Below are 26,536 nucleotides of genomic sequence, written 5' to 3' on the forward strand. Positions count from 1 at the left end.
ACCAATGCAGTCAAAAATATCACATTAACAACCCACAATTCTCCCGGAAGAATGAAAAGATAAAGCGAATTGCGGGCAAACATTGTAATGTGCCAATATACATGTCATATAAAAATATACTGAATTATATCTCGAAATCTGTCGTAATTTTATATACAATACAAGAAGTAGTGCAGATATGTACACAACAATGTCCGTGCACCAACAGTCCAAAAATGCATGGGCGAGGTCCACAATAGATACCTGACCAAAATCCGAGAGAACACTGCCGGGGCATCAGATAGAAACACTACAGGCACCTCAGGGGGAAGGGAAGGGGGGGCACCTCAGCCGGATGAATGCAAAGCCAGATCCACAACGGGGCTCCATGCCCATTGATGTATCCTGGGGAGTGCAAAGCCACAGTCTCACAAGTCTTTACAGTGGGTGGTTTGCCCACTGTACCATCCTGGGGAGTGCAAAGCCACAGTCTCACAAGTCTTTACAGTGGGTGGTTTGCCCACTGTACCATCCTGGGGAGTGCAAAGCCTCATTATCGCAAGTAGATGCAGTTCTCAACTGGTACTGGGTGGGACTGGTGCCCAGACTGGATGAGTCTCCCAGTGAAAGTTCCTGTCCTGTCACTGTCCCAGCTGCATATGGGATAAGGATGCCTGATGTGGCGGTACATTCATACCCACACGGTGTTTGCCCTGTTCAGCGGTCTTCACCATGGCGGTCTTTGCCCTGTTCAGCGGTGCTTAGCCATGGCAGTCTTTGCCCTGTTCAGCGGTCTTCACCATGGCGGTCTTGGCCTTGTTCAGCGGTGCTTAGCCATGGCAGTCTTTGCCCTGTTCAGCGGTGCTTAGCCATGGCAGTCTTTGCCCTGTTCAGCGGTCTTCACCATGGCGGTCTTTGCCCTGTTCAGCGGTGCTTAGCCATGGCAGTCTTTGCCCTGTTCAGCGGTGCTGAGCCATGGCAGTCTTTGCCCTGTTCAGCGGTCTTCACCATGGCGGTCTTGGCCTTGTTCAGCGGTGCTTAGCCATGGCAGTCTTTGCCCTGTTCAGCGGTGCTTTGACATGGCGGTCTTGGCCTTGTTCAGCGGTGCTTTGACATGGCGGTTCGGATACTGACATTGGTGTGTGGCATGACGAACTCCACACTGGACATTGGTGTGTGGCATGACGAACTCCACACTGGACATTGGTGTGTGGCATGATGATCTCCACACTGGACATTGGTGTGTGGCATGACGATCTCCATACTGGACATTGGTGTGTGGCATGACGAACTCCACACTGGACATTGGTGTGTGGCATGACGAACTCCACACTGGACATTGGTGTGTGGCTTGACGTTCCATCATCGCCCAGCGGGGCTGTGGCATCCTGGTCCCTCCTGGGCACTGATTCCGGCGGTGGTCTCCTGACCAGTAACGATACTTGGGCCCTCCTGGGCACTGACTCTGGCGGTGGTCTCCTGACTAGTAACGATACTTGGGCCCTCCTGGGCACTGACTCTGGCGGTGGTTTCCTGACCAGTAACAATACTTGGGCCCTCCTGTGCACTGACTATGGCGGTGGTCTCCTGACCAGTAACGATACTTGGGCCCTCCTGGGCAGTGACTCTGGCGGTGGTCTCCTGACCAGAAACGATACTTGTGCCCTCCTGGGCACTGACTCTGGCGGTGATCTCCTAACCAGTAACAATACTTTGGCCCTCCTGTGCACTGACTCTGGCGGTGGTCTCCTGACCAGTAACGATACTTGTGCCCTCCTGGGCACTGACTATGGCGGTGGTCTCCTGACCAGTAACGATACTTGGGCCCTCCTGTGCACTGACTCTGGCGGTGGTCTCCTGACCAGTAACGATACTTGGGCCCTCCTGGGCACTGACTCTGGCGGTGGTCTCCTGACCAGTAACGATACTTGGGCCCTCCTGGGCTCTGACTATGGCGGTGGTCTACTGACCAGTAACGATACTTGTGCCCTCCTGGGCACTGACTATGGCGGTGGTCTACTGACCAGTAACAATACTTGGGCCCTCCTGAGCACTGAATCCGGCGGTGGTCTCCTGACCAGTAACGACGGTGCTGGCGGTTGTGTCTGGACCGCCGGAAATGATGGTGCAATTCTCCGCCGTGACACTCACAACAGGCTGGGCAGACTTCCTCGGGACCTTCCCCACCTTCTTTGGAGTTACAGCTGACTCACCAATCGCCTTCGATCCCATTTCAGTTGTTGTCCCACCAGGAGTCTTGACACGGTCCCGTCGTCCACTCTCCAATTTTGGAGCCTTTACAGGGGGTGGGCTGCCAGTGCCTTGGCTCCGGGTCCTACTGCCTGCCCTGGTGGAAGGTGCACTCCAAAAACCTGGAACACGCATCACTGGCACTGGAGGCTTTTTGGCTGAGGCGCTACGACGGGACTGATGAACTGGAGGGGGGGTGAGGGCAAACAGGTCAATTTGACAGAGGGACAGGTTCTGACGGACACTGGGATGGGTAGCTGGAGGGGGTCTGGGAGTGGAGGTAGAGGAGGTGGTTATAGGAGGTGTCACTTTAGCTGTATTGGGTGCAGGTGCAGGTACTGGAGGCTGTCGTGAGGTGGATGGATGTTGGGTGAGTGATTGCCGGCGTTTGGGTACTTTGGGTGGGAGCGTCACAGACACACTGGGAGAGGACACAGGGATCGTGTAAATGGCAGTGGAGGTGGTGAGTGCAGGTGAGCGGCTTGTGGTGCTGGGTGTCCTGGTGCGAGTCCTAGTGGCTGTAGATGTGGTGCATGCAGGTGTGTGTGTAGATGACACTGGGAGGGAGGAGGGAGAAGAGGAGGAGGGGGACACAGTGGAGACAGTGGATGTTGGTGTGTCTGTATGGGTGTGATGCTTGTGTGAGTGCCTGTGGTGTGTGTGGTGCCTATGTTTGCTTGAGCTACTTTTGGGTGTTGACTTGTGTGCCTGCTGGTCTGTAGGTGTGCTTGGGATGGGCTGGGATACAGGGGATTGGGTCTGGGTGGAGGAAGTCGGAGGGGGGAGGCTGGACACAGGGACAATGGCTGCCATCAGTGCTGAGGCCAGAGATTGCAGGGTTCGCTGAAGGACAGCCTGACCAGAATGAATGCCTTCCAGGAATGCATTACCGTGTTTCAACTCTCGTTCTACACCCTGGATGGCATTCACAATGGTAGACTGCCCAACAGTGAGTGACCTGAGGAGGTCAATGGCCTCCTCACTGAGGGCAGCAGGGGTGACAGGGGCAGGGCCTGAGGTGCCTGGGGCGAAGGTGATGCCCACCCTCCTGGGTGAGCGGGCACGGGACACACGCTGAGGGGCTGCTGGGAGGGCGGTGCTGGTATGGGTGGTGGCGGCTGTACCTGTAGAAGTGGGGCGCACAGATGGTGCTGCACCACAGGGGAGCTCACATCGGCGGACGAGTCTGTGTCGCTGGTTGGTGATCCTGTGGCCGACGTGAAGCTCCACTCGCCCTCCGTCCCACTGGTGCATTCAGAGTCTGTGGTGTGGCCCTCCATGGCCATGTGGGATGCAGCTCCCTCGTGCTCCTGTGCCACTGTACCTCCGCCTGATGATGCTGATGTACAAAACGACAGGGAGAGCAGAAAAAGGGGGGGGAGACAGAAGAAAGAGAGTTTTAGTGCATGGCATACCGCTACCGTTGGAGGACAAGACAGACGCAGCAGCCCCATGCATTACGCCGTGCTCCTGGCCTCTGCACATGCAATTTCTGGGATATGGCCTACATGGCAATGGTAGAAATCTGCGCACATGGATGGCAAAGGGGCAACTATACATCAACTTGCCTCTGTTCTGAGCTGGGGTAGAGTCCCACATGGCCTACATTACGGAGGGGCCTTGCCTACCTAACTCGCCCTGGCTTAGGGACACCCACAGCCCACCTCCCCCACCCAGACACCTCCACTGCACGCAAAGTCCACAGAATGAGGTTGTACTCACCCCCTTGTGTCTGCTGTGATGTCCATAAGCACCCATCCAACTCCGGTAGGCCACCGCCAGGATCCGGAACATCAGGGGGGTCATGGTGCGACAGGCACCCCTCCCACGTTGGGAGGCCATCCCCAGCTGAGCCTCCGCCATCTTCTTGCTGCAGCGGCGAATGTCCTCCCATCTCTTACGGCAGTGGGTGCCCCGTCTCTGGTGGGCCCCCAGGGTCCGGACTTCCTTGGCGATGGCACGCCAAATGTCCCTCTTCTGGTGGGCGCTGACCTACACGACATGCACAAGGAAAGAGGAACAGTCATTACCTACTGCACCGTCAATGTGAGTGGCCCCCTCCCAACTCTGTCCCTGTGGCCCATTCATACCCATGCATAACTGTTCTATGTACTCTGCCCCCTTCCGTCTTCCACCCAGCCCTCTCCACCCAGGCCTAGCCCATACAACCTGCTCCCTCAGTACTAACCTGTTGGTCTGGAGGACCGTAGAGTAGCGTGTACTGGGGGAGGACCCCATCCACAAGTTTCTCCAACTCCTGTGCAGTGAAGGCAGGGGCCCTTTCCCCAGACGCAGCAGCCATCGTCGCTTCCAGACCGAGGTCACAGCAGCACTAGCAGTGTAGGTCCTCTCCTGTCGAAGGTCAGGTATCTAGTGATTCAACAGATAGAAAATGGTGGTGACTTCCGCGGCGGTGACGTCTGGGGCGGGGCGCATCATCGCTGCCAGCGCACCTGTTCATTGGCTCCTGGGACCCATAGCGTCCAATGTTAACCAATGCAGCATTGCGGCATGCTCTATGACCGCCTACCGCGACGGTGTCCAACGCCAGCGCAGTTACCCCACAATTCCATTGTCCCAGTTTAGAGGTCAGGCAGCCGCCATTTCAGGGGCCCACATGGCTTCATTTACTACTGCGTCACACATACCGAGACCTACACTCAAAACATTTCCCGGATGGGTTAATTGTCTGTTGTAGTCTTGTGTGTGACTGTGGGTACATACCTGGAGGAATGCTGACAGTTTCTTCGCTGTTGTCCTTCTTAGGCACCGTCAGTTGGGACATATTGTAAGATGGCGGAATCCGCCGGTGTACCGACCGCTGGTGGACCTGTTGACAATGGAAGAGAGACATTTGATCATGACCTACCGGTTCGACCGTGCCACAATCCAGGAATTATGCACCCAGTTGGAGCCAGACCTGATGTAACCAATCCGCCATCCGACTGGAATCCCCCCTGACGTGCAGGTGCTGTCAGTGCTCCATTTCCTTGCAAGTGGGTCTTTTCAGACAACAGTGGCCATGGCATCAGGGATGTCCCAGCCTATGTTTTCCAACATGTTGTCCAGAGTGTTGTCTGCCCTGCTGAAACACGTAAGGAGATACATCATTTTCCCTCAGGTGGAGGATTTGCCTACAGTGAAAGGTGACTTCTATGCCCTTGGACATATCCCCAACGTCATAGGTGCCATTGATGGGACCCATGTAGCTCTGGTCCCCCCCCACAGGAGTGAACAGGTGTACAGGAACAGGAAGAGTTATCTTTCAATGAATGTCCAGATGGTCTGTTTGGCAGGCCGGTACATCTCGCAGGTAAATGCTATGTTCCTTTGCTCAGTGCATGACGCCTACATCCTGGGGAATAGCAGCATCCCTAATATGATGGGTGAACTCCAGAGGCACCGTGTATGGCTATTGGGGGACTCTGGTTACCCCAACCTTTCCTGGATATTGACCCCAGTGAGGAATCCCAAGACCAGGGCAGAGGAACGGTACAATGAGGCCCATGGGCGGAATAGGAGGGTGATCGAACGCACCTTCAGCCTCCTGAAGGCCAGGTTCAGGTGCCTCCATATGACAGGTGGATCCCTATTCTACTCACCGAAGAAGGTGTGCGACATCATCATCGCCTGCTCGATGCTCCATAATTTGGCATTGCGACGCCAGGTGCCTTTTCTGCAGGAGGATGATCCAGATGGCGGTGTTGTAGCAGCGGTGGAGCCTGTGGAGCCTGTGGACAGTGATGAGGATGAAGCTGATGAAGAAGAAAACGACAACAGGGAGTCAGTCATACAGCAATATTTTCAGTGAGACACAGGTGAGTACATTTTCATGTTTAACATAATATTAACTTTCACACGTCTACCTCTATCCTGTACCTACATTTCACTCACTATTTGTTAACTGAGTTGTCCCCTTCCATTTCAGTTTCACTAATTTGGTAACCTACGTGTCAACAGCTTGCACCCTTGAAAGGCTTGTGATGTGTGACATTGGTATGTTGGCCTTCCAATGGGTAACCATTTTTGACACTGTAATTGACAATACAAAGTAAAAAATCATTGACTGACTCAAGTTTTATTAGTGTTTCCAGGGTGTTTATTTAAGTGCATAACAATGAAGGGGGGTTGTGAAATGGGGATGGGTTATGGTGGAAGAATGTCCATGGCAGAGTCCAGTCTATTAGTCTCACAGGTACATTGCACATCTGGCCATTGGAAGTGGAGCTGGGGCAGTTCCGATTTGGACAGGGTAACAAAGTGGTACAGCGGGGGGACAATCAGGGTGGTCTTATTTCCTGGCGGGGGTCTTGCCATCTTTCTCTGTCCTGTTCCTGGATCTCAGGGACCGCTTTCGTGGTGGTTGTCCGTCTGCAGGGGGTGGGGTGCTGGTGTGTTGGTCCTGTGGCGGGGCGTCCTGTCCACTAGCGCCGGCGGAGGTGGGGGGCATTTCATCGTCCTGGCTAGTGTCAGGGGCCCCCTGGAGTGCCACGGTGTCCCTCAAGGTCTTTTAAATGTCTGTCAGCACCCCTACAATGGTGCCCAGGGCGGAGCCGATGGTCCTGAGCTCCTCCCTGAACCCTGAATACTGCTCCTCCTGCAGACGCAGGGTCTCCTGCAACTTGCCCAGTACCATTGCCATCATCTCCTGGGAGTGGTGGTATGCTCCCATGATGGAGGAGAGGGCCTCGTGGAGAGTAGGTTCCCTTGGCCTGTCCTCCCTCGGTCGCACAGCAGCCCTCCCAGTTCCCCTGTGTTCCTGTGCCTCCGTCCCCTGGACTGTGTGCCCACTACCACTGCCCCCAGGTCCCTGTTGTTGTTGGGGTGTTGGGTTAGCCTGGGTGCCCTGTAGTGGTGGACACACCGCTGATTGACCTGTCCTGGGTAGGGAGGTTTGGGCCTGCTGGGGGGTGCTGTGCTGGTGTTCCCAGAGGGAGGAAGGTCGGTGTTGGGCTGTGGCTGGGCAAGGGGAACCGACTGTCCTGAGGCCCACGATGGTCCGGGCTGGTCATCAGGATCCAGTAGGGCAGAGCTGCTCTCGTCACTGTGGGCCTCTTCTGGGGGTGGAGTGGTGTTGTCTGGACCCTCTGGTGTGGTGACATTCCATCGGGTTCCTGTGGGGGTATGAGTACATGATTATTGCATGTGTGTGTTTCATGGTGTGCAATGATTGGGTGTGCGTGTACACCAGTGCAGGGATTCCTGTGTGGGGGCTTGTGTGATGATGGTTGGGGGGTGTTGTGGGTCTGTGCAGTGGGCATGCTTTAGTGATGGGTATCCATGCTTAGTTATGTCATACAGGTCTTGGGTTTGGGATGGGTGGTTGGTGTCATGGGTAGATTAGTGAGGATTTGGGGTGATAGGAGAGGGTGTGAGGGTGGGGGTGTGTGATAGCATGCAGGTAGGGTGGGGGATATGATAGTTAAGATTTTACTTACCAGTGTCCGTTCCTCCAACGACTCCTGCGAGGCCCTCAGGATGCAAGATGGACAGGACTTGCTCCTCCCATGTTGTTAGTTGTGGGGGAGGAGGTGGGGGTCCGCCGCCAGTCCGCTGTACTGCGAGGTGGTGCCTGGATACCGTGGAACGCACCTTCCCCCGTAGGTTGTTCCACCTCTTCCTGATGTCCTCCCTATTTCTTGGGTGCTGTCCCACAGCATTGACCCTGTCCACTATTCTTTGCCATAGCTCCATCTTCCTGGCTATGGATGTGTGCTGTACCTGTGAACCAAATAGCTGTGGCTCTACCTGGATGATTTCCTCCACCATGACCCTGAGCTCCTCCTCGGAGAAGCGGGGGTGTCTTTGGCGTGACATGGGGTGGTGTGTGTGAGGTGTTGGGTGGTGTATGTGTTGATGAGTGTGGTGAGTGTAGTGGTATGTGGTGTTTTGTGCGTGGGTGTTGTGTGGGTGATGGTGTAGTGTGCCTCTGTGTGATGGGGTTCTCTATTCTGTGCTGTCTCTCTCTGGCCTTCTCTCAGAAATTCTGGTCGTAGGGGTTTGTGTGTGATGTGGGTGTGTGTTTTATATTGTGTTGGGTGTGTGGGAGTGGTGTTTGTATGTGTATCAGGTGTGTGTATTTTGAATTGTCCAATGTGGCTGTGTTTTGGAGATGTGTGTGTATTTTGAGCGCGGCGGTGTGTACCGCCAATGGAATACCGCGGTTGAAAGACCGCCATGTGGATTCGTGGGTCGTAATCGCATGGGCGTCTTTCTGTTGGCGTGCAGGTGGAGGATTTGTTTCCGCATGTTTCTCGCTGACCTTTGGTGTGGCGGTATAGTGTGGGTGTCTGAATTTCGGCGGATTCCGTGATGTGTGTCATAATAGCTGTGGCGGAATTCCGCGGCCGCGGCGGTGTGTTGGCGGTCTTCTGCACGGCGGTAAGCGCCTTATACCGCCAATGTTGTAATGACCCCCATAATCTTTAGCAAAATGTACCACACTTTAAATAGAAATAGAAATGTCAATGAAGGTGTTTTTGAAATATTGTTTAAAAATGATGTATATATTGAATAATATTTTAAATGATTGTATACACATTTAATTTGATGAGGGCAAGTGCTCTAATATTTTATTTTATTAGTTCTACATTAGTAATATCTGTAAAATCTGTTTGAAATGAATTTGTAGTTATAATAAGAATTGTTATTTTCTTGTGTTAGTTGGTTAAGTGTATTACACAAGCCAATAAGAAATATATTGATACAATAAAAAGGTTGCAAGTACATAAAAAGACATGTAGAATTAGTTCTACATTGTCTGATCATTGAGATAATGAAATTAATAAATACATAAAAACATACATAATTGGTTCTAAATTAGTCTAAAACTGCAAACACATATAGGGCCTGATTACAACTTTGGAGGAGGTGTTAATCCGTCCCAAAAGTGACGGTAAAGTGACGGATATACCACCAGCCTTATTACGAGTCCATTATATCCTATGGAACTCGTAATACAGCTGGTGGTATATCCGTCACATTTGGGACGGATTAACACCTCCTCCAAAGTTGTAATCAGGCCCATAGTGTTCCATCCCAGGTGCAGTAGTCAATATACAGAAGAGTAAAATATACACATAAACATTTACCTTTGTGAATCAGACCCAAAGTGCCTAGAGCCTTGTGTGCAAATGGGTCAGGCATGGTTCTCTGCTGTGGCTCTAATTGCTGCTTGTGGATGTGGCTTGGTTTCTCTGAATTCTTATGAATTGCCGACCAAAAGACTTGCTAGCATTTCCCAGCATCACCCCATTGTTTCTCCCTGATTTTTTTTTTTTACCAGATTATGTTTTGGAGTTAAGAGTTGGTACTTTGTTGCATATTTGCTATTACCTCTCGCTGCCTTTACAAAGCTTATGACTGCCTAGCGAAGTGTTGATGTCTATTTCAGAAATAGCATCCAAGTGATTGTTTGAAATGCATCAGAGAATAAACTTGCCCTAATGAGAAGTGGCAGTGACAAGGAATCATAAGACTCCAGAGTTAGAGGTATGCCTAAACGGGCACAGGGACATGCTACAACTAGCAAAATGAATGTCATCACCTTCTAGTTTTATAGTCTTAAAGTGAGATGTAGTCTGATTTATAAGAATGTTCATGATGGGTAGATCAGGAGGGCTGAGCTTCTCTCTTACTCTTAAATTCTCAGGTGCAAAGATTTTTAAATCCATCAAGAGCGAGCATCAAAGTTAAAAAAAAAAAAAAAACATTTTATTGTTGTTTTTTTTAAACCAAATAAACAAATCAAGGTCTATTGAAGTATGTACATGCTGTGCCCTGGTATCTATGAGTCGCAGAAACTAAAAAATAGGTCTGCTCCCTTTTTCCTGACAGTTGGAACAGAAGATCATCACTCACAAAGACACTGTAGAACCTCAGTTCAAGTTAATAATTACTCAGATTTCTTCTTCTTTGTGTCCATCTTGTTCAGCATTTTAACATAGAGTCAAAGTCATTGGCTGACTTTGATTATCATCTATTCATCAGGAATTTTAATATAGTATCAATGCTCGGAGTGTTTTAAGGTATGCCAGAGCGCTGAGTGTTTCAGGAGGTCAATTAATGGTTTCTAGGGTGTGAAAGAGGCATGTTTATTCAGCATAATTAGAGGTGAAGCAGTGTTTTTCAATGCAATCATTTATTTGATAGCCAAAAAAATGTTAACAATTAAAGACCAGCTTCTTTCACTTTATTCTCCCATAGAATGGGGTTGTAATCCCAGGATCACTGCTACAAGGTCTAATTCTACTGGATACCGTATCACAATCTTAATCTGGCTAAACATTTCCTTCCAGTAGGATTTCAAAATTGGGCAACTCAGCCAAACATGTAAGACCTCATCTCCCTACATTCTCCATCAACTAGCATCTACATTTTTAAATATCTTCTCTAAACTCACCAGAGTTCTATGCCAATTCATCATGAGTTTAGGTAACATTTCTCTATTTTGTACACTGCATATATTTTTTTGCATGTCCCTTCAAAGTGTTTGCATCCTTTATCAAGTCACAAATTGAGGTAATTTTTTTTAAAGGATATCAGGTCCCAGCCAACTGCTTCCCTATACACTGGAGACATCAGTCATTGTTTCATTCATATATGTTGGATCCTTTCTGGTTCTTCTGTAGGTATCTTTAATCATAAACCAATATACACCCTTCTATTTTATAACCCCACCTTTTGACCCCACTGATGGGATTAAGGGGATGTCATGAATAGGCACAAATAGTGAAGGGAACGTCATAATCTGTTCCTTTCTAGAAACCTTATCCCTTAATCCCATTAAGGGGTGTACAATCTCTGAATCTTAGGCTACTTCTGGCCTTTTCCTTTTTGAACAGCCAAAACAATTTTCACATTGTCCTTCCCATTGGTGATGTCTTGATCTGCGACCAATGCATCTCAGTCTCTTTCATTAACAACACAAAAGCTGTCTGCAAGTTGTCTGCCTTATAGTAGATCTCCTTGTTGAGGTATACTAGTACATCATCTTTTTTGGTTTGCATTACTTTCCTAACTATTATTGGATTCTTGCACCCATATGGAGTAATCACATCATTTTGGAAAGTCTTGCGAGATGTTCTTTGGCCCAGGCGTTGGTGGGCTGAATGAAATGTAATAATCCTGGTAGTATGTGAGGAAATGCCTTCTTTTTGCATGATCTCCCCAGACTTTTTGCCTGATGCTGATTGTTTTCAACTCTGAAAGTGCCCTGGGCTCTGCCAACCAGACCCAGGGCCAGTGCTCTTGACCCCTAAAACTACGTGTGGATTGATTACACCTGATTGGCATGACAACTTACTTGTCAGCCACTAGTGTATGGTAAGCTATGTACCTAGGGCCTGTAAGTTAAGTGTCCCTCGTGGACTGCAGCACTATTTGTGCCACCATGATACCGACAAGGGAAACTGTATCTCTCAGATTGCCAGTGCAGCCTGGAAAGACAGCTTCAAAATGGCAACTCAACTTTGCCATTTCAACAAATGGCAAGGTCCTCACCTTCCTTTACATTACCTGTAAGTCACCCCCTAAAGAAGGCTTGTGATGTCTTACAGACAGGATACAAGGTATTTTTAAGGTGGGGTATATATTTGTAGTACCCCAGCAGCAAAAAAAACAACCCAAAAGCCATTTTGGCTAAAATGGGAGTTGCCCCTCTCGGCTAACTCTGGAAAGGGACCAACAAAACTGGTACTATTTAGTATCAGTGGTATTGTCTCATTTTCTCACCTGTCAAGATATAAACAACCCTACTAGTGGGAGAACATAGAACTGCCTATGGCAGAGGTGGCACCTCCTTCCAGGGAGGATGCCTTCTGGAAAGAGGTACAATACAGTGCAGGCTTCAAAGAAGTGCAGCATATGGTGAGCAAATGTTGTTCACACCCCTGCCATTTTAGCTCCAGACAGAATGACATCTTTGGGGCATTGGGGAAAAGTGTGAAGAACCAGTTTCCTAAGGGACATATAGACCTCGGCTAGCCACACCCTTGGGGTGCATTAGTGAGGTCTGCACACTCTGAGAGGCGTTCTGCCATCTTCTTTTGGCAAGGAAGGGTGACTTCTGAGGTACCTGAATGCCACACTTTGCAGGAAGAGGTCACCAAGTGGGTAGTGGTGCCCAGGGGGGCCCTCACTCATTGGCAAGTAGTTGCCCCTCCTCCCGAGTGAGATTGTAGGGTTAACGAGGGCACCTCCGGCCCCCCTGAACTTAGATCTGCTGGACCAACTGCAAGGATTCAAGCCTGTGACCCAAAGGACTACACAAGAGAGAGGTGGCACCAAAGACTGAAGCTGTTGCACCCACGTGGACACAAAGAGAAACTGCAGCCTGCACTGGCTGACAGGAGGTTTCCAAGGAGCAGGAGTGTCTCCAAGTATCAAAGAACCCCAGAAGATCTCCCAAAGTCGAGTGTTGCTGCCGGCTTGTCTGAACCACAGACCTACAGCAGGTTCAAAGGACTGACCTGTGCCTTAGCCATCAGGCCTGATGAGAGAATCATCCTTTGTTGACCAAAGTGCTTTGTAAAAGTCAAAGTCTTGACCCCAGAAGAGCGTCAGAGGCTTAGTCCTACATGCACCAACCCCCTACGGAGGAGTGTTTCCTCTGCACCCATCACCCAAACATGTGCAGCAACAATTGCGAATGGTTAGCAGCTGGACATAATCAAGGACACCAAGTGACCTCAAATCTCATCACCAGGACCCCCTGCCTATCAAGAACCACAGGAGTGGGCACCAGAGGACTTCCTAGCTATCCTCAGAAACAATGGTCACAAGCCTCACTGGTCCTGCTTCCCCTTCCACTCTGGTACTGCAAGATCAAAAAGATTACAGAACTTGATCATAAATCAACATTTCACTCCAGATAACTGATTGAGGCCACTTTGTTGGCTCCTCCTGACTGGGCCTCACCCTCTGTTGTGGCCCAAAGGTGCATGTGGCCACATTGAGCAGGGTACCACTTTACTCCAGGGACTGTGAGACTCTGTGCGACCAGATACCTTATATCTTTATGAGTATTTAAACACAGTTTTTGCTGTTCTAAAATCTGCCACTCTGGAACCATTTGGTCATTTTTTTAAAGTTCAAGGTGTCTAACAATTTCTATAAATATAGTCTATTTTTATAAATTAATGTCATGCTTTTAGTGTGCTTTTAGTGTGTAGTCTTCTTTACTTTGTAGAGTTGTTGTGTTGGTAAATGATTTATGCATGTTCCTCTAAGTAAGCTGGGCTGCTTCAGTGGCACAGCTGCCCAGGGCTGAGTAGGATTACTATGATAAATCTTACTGGATCTGTCGAGGGTGGAGTGACGTTGTTATAGCTTGCACCCCACCAAATAACAACCCACTTTTGCTAGATAGTATATTAATTGTAATTGCTGCTACGAGCCCTAGCCATGAGATAGTGGTTGCCAACATCTCAGGTCTTGTTTGTTGTTTGCAATTAAGTCTGGAAAATGAATATATCAGCTGCAAACAGGTGTGATTTATGCTCATGCTGCCAAAAGACATTCCTTTTATATAATCAATATGACTGATCATTTAGGCCAAAGTCATTCCGTGTTAGGTAATATTTATTATACACTTCAAAAAATGCGATGTCTTTTTCAGTGTTTAGAGCACTGAGCCATGATAACCATATTTTCTTTTCATTGCTCTATTAGATGAAGTATCCTTCTCAAATTGCCGCTTTTGCCAGTGTACAACAAAACACAACTAATGGGGGTCTATCTAGTATAGGCATTAAGCATTACTAGCTACTGGCTAGTATTTTCACATATACTAAGAGGTCCTAATTAGGTATTGCAATCAATTTATAAGATGAGCACTTCATTATTGGTTTTTCTTCATTGTGTATCAATGATATGTCAATTTATCTCATTAATGGTGTTACTGTTCCAGCCTTTTTGAAGGAATTGTATTTCCACAAGGGGTATTAGGAGGGAATTAGGGGCCATATGTACGAACACGTTTTCCCATTGACACAAAATGGGAAAAACCCTTTGCTACATCTGGCCCTAAATCCTTTATAGAAATGCACTGTCAGTCAATCAGGACAAGGAACCTTGATAGGTAGGCTCTTACTGATCTGGCTGATTGTGTGTTGATTGTCATGTCTATTGTTTGGGCTCAGGACTACAAAATCTAAGTCAAACAAGAAAGCTGACAACTTTTCTAATGGGTGTGTTACATCTGTGAACAGTTTCCAACAGAAGGTAGCAAATTCTTGTTTTTTGTCCTGTTGGGATTCTGTAAACTTATCAACTAGAATCAGGACTATAGGTATTCTTATTCTCTATCTATACACAACCTGGTCACTAATAATTTCTCTACTTTTTTAGTGTTTTTGTAAAAGTGTTGTTTCAGCCACAGAAGAACCCTTTTTGATCTTTTTGAAAATGAATGCTTGATGTGGCCTCTCAGTGCCATCACCTCTCTCACAGCGAAGAAGAGCCCAACCTCTATGGTGCTAGACTACCAGTTACAGGTCTGTGTCCAACTTTGTTCTAGGCAGATCCCAGTTACCCTTTTGATCTACTTTCATTTAATAGCCATACATTTCTCCTAATTACTGCTTTAAGGGCATCTCAAATCATTTACTAGGATGCATCATCTCTACCATTTACTCCAAGGTAGTCCACTGTCTGAGTTTTCAAGTCATTCTCATATACTCTCCTCTTCAGAACTGGTTGAACAAATTGCCAGTCCCTTTTGTCCTTCTTGAGGTATACCTAAGATGGCAGTCCTAAATAAAAGGAGCACGATCAGAGCTCGCTATTGTGCCCACGTTCCCCACTATAGTTGTCCCTATTAGGGTTACTGTCTCCATATTTAATCAATTTGGGAACACATGTTCTTTTAATTTTTTCAGCCATGACTGCACCAGGCCTCCTCTCACATATCCATCTCATGGACATCAATCACTGGTACGGGCACCTGGCTCAAATAGCCAAGCCATATCAGTTTTATCTTTAATAAGTTCCTGTAAGGTGGTCAGAAATTTCTCCTGGACAGTGTTGGACTCACAAGACACTATCAAAGTCACATCTCAGTGTCCATCTTCCCTGCTAAAATTAGGAATCTGCCTTCTTTATACTGAGCTATTGTTTCTTCTACCTAACACTACTAGGAAATATTTTAGAAGATTCTTCAAGATCCTGTATCATTTGATTAGGGAATTAAGCCCCGCTAATATTCCATGTTATGTTCCACACCATGGACTATATAGTGAAGTAGCCTGCATTATATAATGTGGTCTGGGAAATCCCCCTAGTTATTAGTTTCCTGTTTTAATAAATATGTGTTACCTCTCTCTCTCCCTTCCCTCTCATCCAATTCCCCTTTAACCTGAACATTAACAAAAAATAGCCATAGCCCACGTTAATGTGATCTGTCAGGTTGGACTAGATACACCCCAGCTGCAACCATGATATCGCACCAGTGACCAATTTTATCCTATATGCCCCATCTGCTCACTCCCATTATTTGTCAGTTGTTGCCGTCATACTATTAACAGTAAGTTTCAAAACCATGTATAAATGTTAGCTATATCTCTTCTGTGTTTTAAGGTGTTCAGTTATGCTTTTCAGCAGTGACTTCACAGTTAGTAACTGATTAGGCCTCTTTTTTGCATGGACACTCTATTTAATTCCCTTCGTCCTTTATTCCTGGTCCTCCGTCCATCTTTTTACAAATGATCCTCCAAGGTAGCTACAATCTGCATATCCAGTGCTTTCTTACCCTTTTCTGGGTCTTTGATTAATTGTGTTTGAGTGTACTTTTTCATCTCGTAAGAGAATTGCAGTGTGAAGTGTAAAGGCCATCTATATTTTCTATGTGTCCTTTTCATTTCTCTTGTTACCTCCTGCTGGGCTCATCTTTTACTCAATATGCTTTGAAGTACATTTTGGAACAAGTGAATCAAACAGTCTTCAAAGTTGATACAGTCTTGATGTCAGATCCCTCTCAGAATTCTATCCTTCAAGGACGTTGAGGCCAGTTTCACAAGCATATTTCTCCTACATGCACCACGTGAACTACGTCGCATCCCCACACTATCTATTTGGATAGGTTGAACCAGTTGCTCCCATTTTCCTTTAATACATGTTTGAAGTGCACTAGGCAGAATTTCCCGATATCAGCTTCCTGTATGATTTCTTTTAAATTTGTAAGTCTTAACTTGTCCAATTGGTATTTGTCCTCTCGATCATCACACCTGTCTCTCAGTTCTCATGCCATATCTTTAATTTTAATGTGTTTCATCCAGTGTTGTACTGATTTTTCAAATGCATCTTTATTCGCATTGACCTAGTCCCTGACAGACTGTGAGGCATATTTATACTCTGTTTGTGCCAGATTCATGACATTTGTTATGCAAATCCGGTGTAAACTGAACTCCATATTTATATTTTGACACTAGACATGTCTAGCGCCAAAATATTGCAGTTAAATTCATTTTTTGCCTGCGGAAAACTACCTTGCGTCAATGAGATGACAGGTAGATGTTCCCGGGCAAAAAATGACTCTAAGGCCCTAACGCCTTATTTATCCTCCCATGCAAAAATCACGCACGGGAGGAAGAGGGCCTTAAATAATGGCACTTAGCCTGCTTAGCGCCATTATTTAACGCCTGGGTATGGGCGTGGACCATGGAAACAGCCCATAGGTGCCCTTCCCTGCCCCCAGGAACACCACCACCCACCCGCACCCACACCTGGATGACACCTACGGATGGGGGGACCCATCCCAGGTAAGTCCAGGTAGGTATTTTTTATTTTTTTTCAAAGTTTCCAGGTGCCGTTGGGGGGCCTAACTTGGGCCCCCCTACATGGCACTGTGCCCAGTGGCCATGCCCAGGGGACATAAGTCCTCTGGGCATGGCCATTGGGCTGAGGGGGCATGACTCCTGTCTTAACTGAGACAGAAGTTATGTCCATGGCGTTTTAACGTCGAAAAATGACGCTAGCATCCTTTTCTATGATGCTAGCCAGACCTTACCGCCGGCTGGCATCATACCATAAAGTCCTGGCCGGCATCTTGGTATGGTGCTAGCTGTCGGTAAACTTTTTGACACTGAACTGCATTAGCGCAGTTCAGTGTCAAAGATTATAAATATGGGCCTGTACGCCTCTAGAGATTTCTGACATCTTGGAGACATTTTTCAGATAAAACTGCATGCAGTTGATCTGTGAAGGTCTTGCTCAACGTCTTTTGAAGATCCGCGGGGCAGCCAAGAAAGAGCACCTTCTTTAGAGATGTTTGGTCTGCATTTTGAGGCTATCAATACGTTCTGCTCCGGTCTCACAGTTATGCCTGTTCCGGCCTCGCGGTTAATGTATTATTTGTCTTGGTGTTTTTTGATGAGTTTGCTTATCCCTGCAAGTATGCAGTTCTGTTTGATATTTTTTGTGTGTGTTTTGCTCATCCTTGCTCATCCTTTCCTTTTACTTACAGGAGACATCCTTTTGCCACCTTATACTGAGATCGCCCTTTCATACAAACAAATATATAACTTCAAAGTTAATATCTCCTGCACCACCCATCTACTTTTATCACACTACCATGGCATTATTTTGAGGTAGTTAGGGATCACTGCCTCTATGAATGTCTTGCTTGTCTTTGCCCTTAGAAGTTCAGATCATACCTCTCATGTCCTTAAGGGGTTGTATAGGTGCTCTTCCTGATGATCCACATTTTTTTTGTCAATTACAATTGTAGCCATTGTAGTGTATGACATCTGAATCACCACGTTCAAAGTCTGTGCGAGGGCCTCACCCTAGCTCTGTGCCTGCACTCTCCTTGCAGCTGTACCCTTGAACCTTCTCAGCCTTCCAACCTTTAAGCTATCTCCCAGTGTCTTCAGCATCTTTGACTTTGCATTGTTGTCTGCAGCCCGATTCTGTACTTGTGTCTGGCATTGCACTCCCAGGGAGACGAGCGCTCATGGATTTCTGCTAGAGCTCGTAGGAGGCACGCCTGACATGGCTACTGCAGCCCTGGTCCCTGCATAGCTACCGGTGGCCCGATATACCAGAGTTCCTCTAAGAGTGTCTTTCCCTCGTTTTAGCATGACAATTGTGGCACTTTATTTGTCGTACAGTGGCTGTGGGATGTAAACAGGCAGGTGCTCACCCTGGAAGCATTTACATTGCCTTAGCCATGGCCACACCTGCTTTCATTTTTTGGGGATATCTTCTAGAGCTTCCAGAAATAACTGTTAATAATTTGGGATTTCATGACAATTAGCCACATGAGAAAGTCACCATCACTATATTTAGCATACTGGCAGCACCTACTTAAAGAGTCACATTATTTGTTCTTGTAATTGCCTAACTTGATTGTTGGACTTGGCCATCTCTGCAGGGCCACCCTCAAACCTTTTGCCTTCTCCCCTCCTGTTTTCTGAAATTTGTTTTTTTTGGCATTAGGAGTCTGTGCACCTTACCACTACTAACCAATGCTAAAGTGATTTTGTTCTCTCCTTTAAACATGTTGAAAATGGCTTCTACCCAATAGGCACATTTAATTTACTTATAAGTCCCTGGTAAAGCGGCACTACATGTACACAGGGCATGCAATTTAAATGCTATTAGTGGGCCTGCAGCATTAATTGTGCCACCCACTTAAGTAGCCCTTTAAATAATGTCTCAGGCCTGACATTGCAGCATGTGTGCAGTTTAATACTGCAATTCGGCCTGGCAAAATTAACTTTTTGCCAGGCCTAAACCTTGATTTTTTAATTACTTTTTATTGATATTTTCAAACCAACAAAAGAGTGCAAAAACTTCCCCCCTAAATAGGCACCCGGTCCAGCATCATGTACAGTAGAACAACCAGATAGTAATGTCACAACACATTGAGATTTGGCAAAACCACAAATAGGTATATGGTAAGACATAAATCCCTCATTGCACATGTAGACCCCTTTCATTTCTCCCAGGAGCATGCATGTCTCTAGCAGTCAGCCATGGCTTATCAAGGCCTGGATCTAATTGTATGCCCCATGATTCAGCCAGTTTTTCCAGATTTTATAATGTTTCTGCGGCCATCCCCTTGCAATATAAACAGGGCATTCCAGTCCCATACAATAGTCCATTCCCTTGTTCCATTGTTCCACAGAAGGGGCTGTCACATCCTTCCATGCACTTGCATGTCATTCTTTGCCACCATCAAGCCCAACCATCGGAGTGCTCTTTAATATCTGTTGCTCCCCAGGTGGTCCGTAACATGTAAAAGGATAAGCTTAGGTTTTCTGGGAATGGGCCACCCCAACACTCCTTCCAATCAGCCCAATACCTCCCTCCAATAGTGAGAAAGAGCAGGGCGCCTCTAGAACGTATGGGACAGGTCTCCCTGTTCCCGCATCTCAGACAGTCCCCTGCAGCGATCAGTCCCATATGATGCAGGTTTGTCCTGGTGAGATAAACATGGTGAGGCAGTTTCAGTTGTATCAGCCTAATTTGGGAGGCTAATATTGCCACTGTAGGCACCTCCCTTGCCTCCTGCCAGTCCTCATCTTCCACCCAACCCAATTCTCCCTCTCACGCCCTTCTCACTGCCTCCATTGGATCAGGATGTTTATGTAGTAGCATTTTATAATTCTTGGACAATTTATGTAGTTTTATATTTGTAAGAAGTTTTACTTCCATGGGGATGGCATCCTCTTGTTGTAGGAAGGTTAGAACTGTGTAACAAAGTTGCAAATAGTAAAAGAACTGTGTATGGTGTAGATTGAATTCTTCTTGCAGGATTTCATCAATCCACCATGCAACACATCCCCAAATGTGGATATTCTTACAAGGTCTCATGCAGCAAGACCACATAGGTCCCTCAGTTGTGGAAGTCGACCTCCTCCACAATGGGGTCTCCAGTGTCAGTTTATTTGCCTGCGCAATGACCTTCATAGCAGCTGACCATACCTTAAACACCACTCGCAGTCAATTGGGTGACCTCCTTTTTTGAGCAACATGGAGACAACACGCTCTAGAAGCCTCCCTGCAACTGCCCAACTGACCTGCTGCAATTGGCCCTATTTGAACCTGCAACTGGCCTTGCTAGATTGAGTTCCTGACCACCAAGAGGCCTTCCCAGGTCCTGGACCCTTGCCGGGCATTAGCTGAGCTCCTCCAATAAAATGGGTAAGTTTAACTCTGTGCACCGAACTTTGAGAAGGAAACTTTTTCAGTGGGACTAACCTGGTCCCTGTAACCGGCCCACATTCCATCACTGTTGACCTGAACTTGTGACTTTGTCCTGGTATATTGCAGCCAGATACCCACAGCTAGGGCCATATCTACGAACACATTTTCCCATAGACACAGAATGGGCAAAAACCTTTGATACATCTGGCCCCTAGTGCTTTCAGTTTCTTGCTATTTTTTACTTTAACCTTTAAAATTGCATATCTCTAGTTCTACTGATTAGATTTTTGTTGTTTCTGTCTCATTTTATTTCTTAAATGTTACTCTACTTCTCTAAATTGGTGTGGGGTATCTCTTGTGTTTTCCCTTTATTATTGTTTGTGTGGTGCATAAATACTAAACCCATTGCCTCTAAGTTAAGCCTGCCTTCTTTTGTCCCAGGCTACCTTGGGTTAATTTAATGACTTTGTGGATCACCCTGACAAGGACTGTGGTTGTTGCTTGAGAACGGCTTTCTCTCTCCACCAACCTCAATCAAAAATCCTATTTCCTACTCTGCTCAGCCTAAGGTTTCTGGACAATTCTTGCTTGTTTCAGCTATTACATTTACAACTGTTTCACTTTTAAAAACAAGTGAGATAGCTATTGATTTTTATATATAGTATTGAACCCCTTTCCCAGTGTCTAATGCTTCAATGTGAATGTTGTCTCTCTGACCAGTGAACACCTACCAGATTGCATGGCTTCTGTGGTCCCTGAATAGAAGAGTACAGGAAAGCCAACACTTTGCCATAGGTTTGAGTCCTAATATTTAATGTTTGAATTACTATATGAGTGTACATAGGGGCTATAGTAACTAAACAGTACTGAAAACATAGCCTTTAACATGGTGGTTAACAATGTGAATGAAATGAACCCCAAAAGGCAAAGTTTGAACAATTCATTTAATAAACAGATATTTTGATTGCTGGATTTGTTTCTCAAGGCCACATCAGAACTTTAACAGTACAGCAGTATTGCCTAGGCACGTATTTTGAACCTGTAACCTTTGTTTTAGATTTACAAAAGGAAGAATAGTATGTGATTAAGTCCACAACTTCCCACTAAATCGAGTGCTTGATAGCAGTCCTGATTGTGCCCCATGGCCTGCTGCATGGCAGAGTGAAGGGCACAGATGCCTTCTGTGAGAAAGGTGTTTATTATTTGGGGTGGATGGTAGTCCACTACAAGTAATAAAGACACTAACTTGTTAGGTCCAGTCAAAGGTTTCAGTAATTTAAATCTGAGTTCAACCTCTGATAGCTATGGCACAAAGCAGATGGGCTTAATGTAAGGAAAATGTGTAAAGCATTTAAAAGTTCTAAAACAGTTACAAAGTCAAAAACACAGCACAAAAAAACTTAATGAATAAAATGGCACTAAAATGACAAAAATCGAATAAGGTGAACCAGAAATATGACTTTTTTGAAAGATGTAAGAGCAAATAGTATTGAGAAGCGCATGGAACCAGTTGTGATCAATGGTCACAGTAGACAGGGACCATGTCATGATTTCAGGCTGACTGTGATGGACTGCAGGTCAGATACGTCAAGTAGATTGACCCTGCTAGCCCAGTGAAGTTTGTCCCAAACTGAAAAAGGGACTTTGTAGTTTTTCAGCAAAACGTGGAACAACTTTGAAATTCAACAGAATGCCATGGGTCTGCAGGTAGGATAATTATCGTGGACTGTCCCTTTGAACCTCTGGAACAAAATGCTTTGCTTAAGTTCCAAATTTCCACAGGAATATACTTCCAGGGTCCCTAGGACCTCAAGGTGGGGATGCTTAGAGACTATCAGGGTGTCAGGCAGAGGGCAACACCAAAGTCCAGTCTGGGATGAGTTATCATTGGTCATCTGGGGTTCATTGCAGAAATATCCTATTCTGCTCTTTCTGTGTTCTTGGAGCCAGCCAGGGACCAGTCTTATGATTCTGTTCTTGGATTTCAATTGAAAGGGGTCCAACCTCCTCAGTTTCTTCTCATATGTTACAGATGCCAAGTGCAGCAGGGTCATATCTACTGGTATCCTTTCACAAGGCCAGCAGTGTTCTGATCGGGTACCTTGGGGTGCCACATTTATTCCTCACACTTGCAAGTCAGTGAAGATGACTCCTGGACACTCCCTAACTAGGGAGGTAAATGTTTCCAGGAGCAACTCTGCTCACACTTTAGTAGTTTGTGTTTGCCTTATTGCAAACAGGCCCAAGATGTCATGTGACAGGGCACTTAAATAATGGTGAAAGTATTCATAGACCTGCCAACGCACACTGTGCCACCGTGTGTCACACAATTGCGTCTACCTTCACACGGCCACCCGGTGAGGAGCCAAAATCACACAGTGTAAGGCAAAGCAAGCTGGAAACCACTGCAGAGAGTGGATTTCCGGCTCATCTTTTGAGGCTGCAAGCAGGCAATGTCCATAAAGGGGTGTGAGAAGACCCCAGGACATCACCAGCAGCCTCAAAAACCTTTTCTTCAGTTGTTTTTGGGTGGGAGGAGGAGGTTGATGAGGGCAGGGATGGGGCAGAAGGCCCTCTTTAGACATTCTTTGCAAAAGCCCTGCCCCCTCCAAGGCCACACCCCCTCCTCACACAGCTGATTTTGTGTGCAAGTTGGCAGGTCTGTCTTCAGCCACACTAAACTTGAGATCTGGGTGCTGGTCTGTATGTGGAAGCGTTACAGGGCAATCATCAGTGGCTTCGCTCATTTAACACTAACATCCAGTTCGTAGAAGGCACAGTGACCACATCAAACCCAGAGAGAGACGTCTAGCTGGAAAAAAGCAGGATACCTCAACAACACACCAGGATATACAAGAATTGTCTTGACATCTTGCTTTCTTCTTTTCAAGTGCACCCCAATGTTAGATATGGCTTAAGAGAGAACTGTCAAGCAGGGTTTTACAGTGTGGTGTCAAAGGATGCCCACAGTCCCAGATTTAATTATTCTCTGAATTGAAGGAGTCATCTCTGCCCATTCAGGGCAGCCTATTGTTTGCTGCCGTGAGGAATGTCACACCTCATTTACACCTTATTAAGGCCGAGCACTGACTGGAAGAAGAAAGCGTGCTGATGCAAATTAGCCTCCAGGAGCCCCAGGCAGGGAAAAGTTGACTTTTTAAAGGGTACTTTTCCTTAATGTGTATTAATGCTCCAACTTCACCACTGAAATAATAATTTAATAATTATTTAAAAAAAGTTGTATCATTACTTTTATAGTTGGTCCCATATACTTCGGCCCTATAGGAGAGTTACATATGCTAATAATCAGGGATTAGCCAATGTCTATGTGTTAGGTGTCAGACCATACACACTGGGAACTGGATAGGAGTCCCTTAGTCTGCAAAGCCTAAAAAACAGCAATAAAATGCAGCAAAAAATGAGGATGGCCATGAAAAAAGAGGCATTTTCTCACAACTTCTAGAGGAAATGTTTGAAACACATTCATTGTGGTCAGAAAGCTGAAATACTCTACAACCTAATAAAGGCCCCCCTAAACTCAAGGATACTGGGCAAGAGAAGCCAAAGGGCTCTTTTCTCAGAGCATAGTGGCCTACTCTATGGAACAGGGCACTCATCTCAGCATCCTTCAAGTGATGGAGGATTGGAGGGTAAAGTGCTGGATTGCAGGAAAAAGGATGCAAGCCCTCCAAGTGCTTGCTCTCTCTCCCTAAAATGTGGTTTGGAGGACGACCCTTTGAATTTTTACCCTCAAAATCATAGCGTAGTATTTGTATTGATATCTTATACGCAACATTATGGTAGAAACAGCAACTAAATCCAGGACTGATTGACCTTTCACACAGTCAGGTACTAACACAGCTTTTCTTTTGCTTCAAATCCCACCCTCTTCACCATCAAACAATTGGAGAATCTCAACATGTCTTTCCTGACTATCCCACCAAGCTTTACTCTCCCCTTTCATGAACCTTTAATTGTCTCCTACTACTGCCTTTACTGTATTTGCCACTTGTTGCCTGTGTGGCCTTATTAGAAAGATCTAGAGTACATCCAGTTCCTTCATTTTCACGCTTCTCCAAAATTGCTGTAACAAAACTGAACTATGCTTCCATCCTCTCACTTTCTCAAACTTAAGATTTGTCTCCTTCCTTCCCCCATGTTACGCTTTATGCTGTCCTCACTGACATAGCTTCTTCACACCAGTTATCTCTCTTGCATATAGACAACTGTATACTCTCCTTGAACACCCTGTTCTATTTCTCTTCTTTCCCGTTACTTTGTGGATTATAAACCGATATGTGAATGTCTTCCATGATGTGCCATTTCAAACTAATTCTTAATTTCATCTGATTCTAACTGTACCCCATTATCAATAATTATCTGTTTCGGTATGACTTTGGCAAAAGTTCCCACAGGAGTGTTTTTTAATTCACCCCTGGTGGCTTGTGGACAAACTTAGGGGCATATTTAAGAGCCCCTAGCACCTCCTTGTGCCACATTAGCATCATTTTTTAATGCTAATGTGGCCCAAAGAGGCCAAAATCCCTGCTCCATATTTACACAATGGCGCAAAGCATGCATTGCGCCACTTTGTAGCCCCTTGCGCTACATTATGCCTCTGCCAGGCATAATGTATGCGAAGGGGCGTTCCCCTATTAGGGGGGCTGAAAAAATGGTGCAAAGAAATCTACGATATTTCTCTGCATCATTTTTTTCGGCACTTTTAATGCCTACTCTAAGCAGGTGTTAAAAGGAGGCACATCATTGATTACAATGGGCCTCAATGGGCTTTGCAGGATTAGCATCAAACGTTTTGCTGTTAATCCTGCAAAGCTCCAGGACTAGCATCAAAAAGTATGACGCTAGTCCTCTAACTACCACCATGGTGCGCCGTATTTTAAATATGGTGTACACAAGGTGGCGTTAGGGGCGTGCTAAGGGATGCAAGGAAAGTGGTGCTGCACTAGGTACAGCACCACTTTTCTTAAATCTGGTCCTTAACTTTTAGCCACTGGAAGAAACAGTCAACAACTGCCAAAATCTACATTTCTCTACAGCCGCTTGGATATCATGGCCCAGAAAAGTCCAGAGCTATTTTTTCCCACAGCTTACATTGGCATTCCAATCTCCCCACTCAGGCACACAGCCATGTAACAACACACTTTGGGGCATTTTTGAACAAGATGGCCACAGCACACAGAGTATATAGTCCAATGGTGTGACAGGGAAAATATTCCTGAAAGTATATTTGTTGAAGTGAAAAGTAGACTGGAGTCCAAGTTCTTGTTCTTTGGGGCATGTTTAAGAGCCCCTAACGCCATTCTAACACCACATTAGCGTAATTTTTTTTTTACGCTAATGTGGCGTTAGAGGCCAAAAGCACACGCCATATTCACAAAGTGGCGCAATGCATGCATTGTGCCATTTTGTAACCCTTTGCGCTACATTATGCCTGTGCTAGGCATAATGTATACAAAGTGGGCGTTCCTCCATTGGGGGGTGAAGGGGGTAGGGAAATGGTGCTAAAAAATCTCAGAGATTTCTTTGCGTCAATTTTTTGGGCACTATTAATGCCTGCTCAGTGGGACTCTGGGTGCTTTGCAGGATTAGCATAACATTTTTGACACTAATCCTGCAAAGCGATGGACTAGCATCAAAAAGTCTGATTCTAGTCCTCTAACTACTGCTATGGTGCACTATATTTTAAATACGGCACATACATCGTGGCGCTAAGGGGCGCAAGAAAAGTGGCACTGCATGCAGTGCCACTTTTCCTAAATATTCCCCCTTATTCTCAGCATACCTGTCAGCCTTTGTTGAGTGCCACTCATCCCAGGGTGCCTCTTACCCGACAGTTCAAAAATTGTTTTTTCAATCAAACAAGTGCAGACAACAAATATCTGCAATAAACAACCTCTACTTGAATAGATAATCCATTTCTTGCACCAAAACACCTTGCCACTTCTTCATACAAATTCAATTTCTCGGGCCTCACATCCTTTATATAGCTTATAATTCTCTGAAGCATTTCATCTTCAATTGCAGTTTTTATCCATTTACCCTAAGTTACCCCCCCCTTGAGTAATTCAACCACATTAGCTGCTACCATTTCTTCTTCACCGGCGTGTAAGGCAATCGGCTATCACATTCATGCAGCCAG

This window comes from Pleurodeles waltl, chromosome 8 (assembly GCF_031143425.1).
Source record: "Pleurodeles waltl isolate 20211129_DDA chromosome 8, aPleWal1.hap1.20221129, whole genome shotgun sequence".
NCBI classification, from domain to species: Eukaryota; Metazoa; Chordata; class Amphibia; order Caudata; family Salamandridae; genus Pleurodeles; species Pleurodeles waltl.